This window comes from Chanodichthys erythropterus, chromosome 10 (assembly GCF_024489055.1).
Source record: "Chanodichthys erythropterus isolate Z2021 chromosome 10, ASM2448905v1, whole genome shotgun sequence".
Classification (NCBI taxonomy): Eukaryota; Metazoa; Chordata; class Actinopteri; order Cypriniformes; family Xenocyprididae; genus Chanodichthys; species Chanodichthys erythropterus.
Window position 1 is genome coordinate 15,770,545 of NC_090230.1, and position 6,252 is coordinate 15,776,796.

The 6,252-nt window shown below is 35.2% G+C and overlaps 1 non-coding gene across 1 annotated transcript; it reads right to left on the reverse strand.

The window, feature by feature from the left end:
• Nucleotides 1-6,180: 6,180 nt before the first annotated feature.
• trnaq-uug (transfer RNA glutamine (anticodon UUG)) lies at nt 6,181-6,252 on the reverse strand. The gene has a single exon. It is a non-coding gene; the product is annotated as a tRNA-Gln (tRNA).

Below are 6,252 nucleotides of genomic sequence, written 5' to 3' on the forward strand. Positions count from 1 at the left end.
AATACTAAAAATATTTATGTAGGCATGAACAAACATGAATTCAATCCACATGTAAACTTCAGTTTTGCATACCGTGAAGGACACATCAGCCAGAAGTGGTTGTCAAACACTTTTGATCTTATTTGGTTTGCAAACGTTGTTTAATTTAGCCTTGTTCTGCTGGGCACTTTCCTGTCAGTCCAGAACCGCAGTAGCCAGACCTCTAATGAGCTAGGCAAAGATGCAAATATATATATATATATATATATATATATATTATATATATATATTATATATATATTATATATATATATAATATAATTATTATAATATAATTATTATAATATAATTATTATAATATAATTATTATAATATTCAGCCTATATAAAATTTGGCCCTGTCATTAGGTGTGAGTGGGCAGATCTGTAGTTGCATGTGTTTATTTCTTTATTTGTATTATATCATACACTAAAAAAAATATGTTGGCTCAACAGTTTGCATCAATTTTTGTTGAGTTATGACAACTTTGAGTTAGTGACATCACTAACCCTAAAATTTACATAAACCCTGCCCCCGAGAACACGCAACAAAGGGGTGAGGCCATGTTACTGCAATACAGTACATAACACAAACGCAATAGCATGTCATAAAAGCCAGATGACGACATAGATATAACCGTAATTAAACTATTACCTGTTCTATCTTCATGCAGCATATATTTTCTGGCTCTAGGATCTTACAACAGTTCCCACATGAGCGATTTATAGATTATCATGACAGAATATGCTAATCAATGACTTAAAGATAATTAACTCCACATCAGCTACATAAATTCATCAACTAACCATTCAGAAGCGTCCTGTTGCATTCAACATGTTGTCACTTCTTCTTAAATCTCTCCATCATTGTCCGACTCCAGTTTGAACATAAAAGGCTGAACAGTTTCTGACATTTTCAGTGAGTCTGAGGTAATCGGAGCTGCAAATGTGAGCTTCTGAAACTCCGCCCTCTTCTTGAGAGCAGCAGCTCATTTGCATTTAAAGGGACACACAAAAACTGTGTTTTTGCTCACCCTCAAAAAGTGACAAATTTAAAGGATTAGTTCACTGTCAAATAAAATTTTCCTGATAATTTACTCACCCCATGTCATCCAGGATGTTCATGTCTTTCTTTCTTCAGTTGAAAGAAATTAAGGTTTTTGATGAAAACATTCCAGGATTATTCTCCTTATAGTGGACTTCAATGGAGGCCAAACGGTTGAAGGTCAAAATTAGAGTTTCAGTGCAGCTTCAAAGGGCTTAAAACGATACCAGACGAGGAATAAGGGACTTATCTAGTGAAACGATCTGTCATTTTCAAAAAAAAAAAATGTAAAAGTATATGCTTTATATAAAAAAATGATCACCTTGCACGTGTTTCCGCCAAAACCGCACTTTCGTATTCTTCAAAAAGCTTACGCTGAATGTCCTACGCCTTCCCTGTTCTACTTACGGAAAAAATGGAACTGGCACCACGTTCATTCCGTAAGTTGGATAGGGAAGGCGTAGGACATTCTGCGTAAGCTTTTTGAAGAATACGAAAGTGCGGTTTTGGCGGAAACACGTGCAAGGCGATCATTTGTGTTTATAAAGCATATACATTTACATTTTTTTTCCGAAAATGACTGATCGTTTCTCTAGATAAGAACCTTATTCCTCGTCTAGTATCGTTTAAAGCCCTTTGAAGCTTCACTGAAACTGTAATTTTGACCTTGAACCATTTGGTGCCCATTGAAGTCCATTATAAAGAGAATAATCCTGGAATGTTTTCATTAAAAACCTTAATTTCTTTTCGACTGAAGAAAGAAAGGCATGAACATCTTGGATGACATGGGGGTGAGTAAATTATCAGGAAAATTTTATTTGAAAGTGAACTAATCCTTTAACATGCAAAAATCAAAATCATGTTTACAACTTAAAAGGTTTAATTAAAACAATACATTTGAATTTTTAACTTGCAACCATGTGGTAACAGGTCCACTGAATTACTTTTTAGAGTGTAGTCAGGATTTTAACAAAGCTTCCATCCTACCCTTGTGTTCCTAAACTGCAATGGTAAGACACAACCCCTCATGTTACTCTATATCATGTTGCGTTCCTTTTACCTCAGATGTAAGTTGTTATTTTGTGGGTTTCCATCTGGCTTGACGCCTCTCTGCTTATGCAAGGTTTAGAAGATGTCAAAGAAAGTGTTGGCCGTTCAAACATATTTAGCACCTATATTTGTTTGGGGATGATTGTAGGTCTGTTCTCACACCACTGTGTTCAGAAACATTTTAGCTGTGTATTTTTGGTATCTCCAGTTTCAGTTCCACCAATGAGCAGACTGATATACAACGTTGGCATGAGAGCCTTAGGAAATATCTGTCCGCTGAATGCCGCGACTGACCAATCAGAATCAAGCTTTCCAGAGCGCTGCGTACAGGGCCTAAAAATTAACACTGGCCAACTGCCAAATGCAAGTAAAAATCAGCGAGTATTCTGTGTGAAAAGTTATCAATAGCCAGTTGGCCGGTAACATTTTTATGAATTCTAACAATGCAAAATTGTGAGAACATGAACGTGAACAAACGTGTAAGACATTTGGGACAGTTGGTGGGCCAGCGCTGCATCGTTACAAGTTTAAGCCTTGCCAATTTAAAGGTGCCATCGAACGTTTTTTTACAAGATGTAATATAAGTCTAAGGTGTCCCCTGAATGTGTCTGTGAAGTTTCAGCTCAAAATACCCCACAGATTTTTTTTAAATTCATTTTTTTAACTGCCTATTTTGAGGCATCATTAAATATGAGCCGATTCCTTGCACGGCCCCTTTAAATCTCGCGCTCCCCCGCCCACAGAGCTCACGCTTGCCTTGAACAGCATAAACAAAGTTCACACAGCTAATATAACCCTCAAAATTGTTCTTTACAAAGTGTTCGTCATGCAGCATGTCTAATCGCGTAAGTACAGTGTTTATTTGGAAGTTTACATTTGATTCTGAATGAGTTTGATAGTGCTCCGGGGCTAACGGCTAATGCTACACTGTTGGAGAGATTTATAAAGAATGAAGTTGTGTTTGTGAATTATACAGACTGCAAGTGTTTAATAATGACAATAGCGACGGCTCTTGTCTCCGTGAATACAGTAAGAAACGATGGTAACTTTAACCACATTTAACAGTACATTAGCAACATGCTAACAAAACATTTAGAAAGACAGTTTACAAATATCGCTAAAAATATCATGTTATCATGGATCATGTCAGTTATTATTGCTCCATCTGCCATTTTTCGCTGTTGTTCTTGCTTGCTTAACTAGTCTGATGATTCAGCTGTGCACAGATCCAGACGTTAATACTGGCTGCCCTTGTCTAATGCCTTTCATAATGTTGGGAACATGGGCTGGCATATGCAAATATTGGGGGCGTACATATTAATGATCCTGACTGTTACATAACAGTCAGTGTTATGTTGAGATTCGCCTGTTCTTCAGAGGTCTTTTAAACAAATGAGATTTATATAAGAAGGAGGAAACAATGGAGTTTGAGACTCACTGTATGTCATTTCCATGTACTGAACTCTTGTTATTCAACTATGCCGAGGTAAATTCATTTTTTGAATCTAGGGCACCTTTAAAGTGACAGCAGCCTAATATTCCTGCTGCTGTTTGTGTTTTTTATGTTAATTGAACAACAAAAGACAAAGAACAAGCACAAAAATTTTAACTTTAATCAGGATTATTCTATGTTTCATGGCTGGTATCGCTATTAAATTAATTTTATGGCTATTAAATTTTCACCGGCCATTGGCAGGTGTGGTAAAAAAGTTAATTTTAGGCCCTGGCTGTGTAATAAGCAATTGTAAACTTTTTTTTTTTTCAAGGAAAAGGAGTGCACATTTTCATGATAAAGAATCATTGGTGAGTGTTTTTTGGCTAGTTTTCAATTTTTTTTTTCAATGTTACTGAAATGTCACAAGCCTCTGGTACTAAATTTCTCATAACTTTGTTCATCTACATAATTTTAGGTTTTCTCGTTTTCTGCTTATAAATTCAAGCCCAACTGCTATGAAAATGTACTCAGTTATTAGAATTATTTTCATATAGTTCATTTTTGACTAAAGAAAGCCTTCTTCCTTTAGGGAAATAGTAATTTTGACTCATATGCGGCATAGCCTGGCAAAAGTAAATAATCCAGAAGGGCTTGTGTTCATATTGAAATGCACAGAGCTGGAGGCTCAGAGAGACAATGCTACACTTCTTTCAGCCCAGGGGTCAGTGATGCCTGGCTCCCGGCCATACCCACCACCGGCTGGATGGGGTTATATATTTATACTCGCTCACTGTTGCTGCTGTTCTCTGCGGCTCTGTGAGGAATTATTACAGGTAAAACACATTGGACGGTTGTACATTTTGCGAGTGGTCGACAGTCGTGTAAAAGGGAGAAATTAGAAGTCTGTCGACTAGCCAAAAGCATATTTGAGTGAAACTAAATATGTTCCGCATTTAATTGTGTTTAAAAGTTCAAAAGTTTAAAAAAGCTTTTTCTTAGATCATAATTAAAGTAACTTTGATGCACAAATGCTTGATCCAATGAACGCTTGAACACTAGCCAAGCAAAACTTCCTTCTTATTTACAGAAGAAAAACATGTTGTGGTGGTCAAGCAGGCTTGTTGTATACTTAATAATTTTGGAATTTTATACCTACAAATTACAGTCAATGTACCTTTGAGCCTGAAGTACAGACATCCAGCTCTCGCTGAGGTCAAAGGATCCACAGACATCTGGACTGGGCAGCAGTGTCTCAGGCCTGGAAAATACAGGGTCTGTTAAACTGCCAAGAGGGCTGCAGATAGTGGGTAAAGGGGAACATTTGAGTACTGTGGCTGGAGAGAGGAGATAAATTAGGTATTTTAAGATCTAAAAAGTGGAGAGAATAAGAAAATCAAGGGTGTGTATTTGGTAACACTTTACAATAAGGTTCATTAATTAACATTATTAACTAGTTAACATGAACTAATAAAGAACTGCACTTCAACAGCATTTATTAGTCTTTGTTAATGTTAATTTCAACATTTACTAATACATTATTAAAATCGTGTTAAGATTAATGCACTGTGAACTAACATGAACAAACAATGAACAACTGTATTTTTTTTTTTTTATTTGCTTTTTTAAAACAGGACAATGCACATTAATTAACACAAGAAACAAGTCTCCTATGTAAATATGCCAGATTTAGCCATTCTGGCTCATTTTCATTTGCAGTCCCTGGCAGGATGATGGTAAACACACACAAAAATGTACATACAAAATCTTTATCTCCTCTCTCCAGCCACAGTACTCAATTTTCCTTAACGTTAACCAAGATTATTAAATACAGTAACAAATGTACTGCTCATGGTTGGTTCATGTTAGTTAATACATTAATAATGAACATTACTGTAAAGTGTTACCATGTATTTGTGTAGGGGTTTCTTAGATACACCAGAAGTTAGCTAAACCTTTTATTAGGTGCATCTAGGTACAGCCCTGGGTAAGGTTAAATGATTAATAATTGAAGTAAAAATGTTTTTAATTCATATTAAATGTTATGAAGCTTATAATAATAAAAATAATAACATTCAACATTTCCCTCTATTATCTCCATATGAAATTGGTGAACTCGAGACGTGCACTTTTTCCATGTTCATGTGATATACTGACTCCTACTGGACATTTCAAGTATAACATCTTAACTGACTAAATACTGATAAAACTACTTTGGTTTTATTTCATTTTATTTTATTGCATTATTTGGGAGTTATTCCTCAAATGATCAGACTACCATCAGTCAAGATATTTTACTTGAAAGTCAATTCAAAATAAAATGACATGATATCTGGATAGTGGACACCGCTCGCTTAATTATGTGTTACATAGTGATACTTTGTCACAATATAGCATTTTAAATATTTACGATGGATTAATAGTTTCATTTACTATTTAAAACATTTTTAAATTACTATTTTTTAAATAATAATAATAATTTAGTGTAGTAAGCAGTATGCTAGTAATCACAGTATTCAAATTAGACTATACATATACATCGTTTACATATGAATTCCATCGAGTTATAACTTTTGTTTTCTGCGTATTACTATTCGCCACATTTCGATATAAAAAAAAGAAAATTAAAAAACTTTAGGTTCTACCGAGATTTGAACTCGGATCGCTGGATTCAAAGTCCAGAGTGCTAACCATTACACCATAGAACC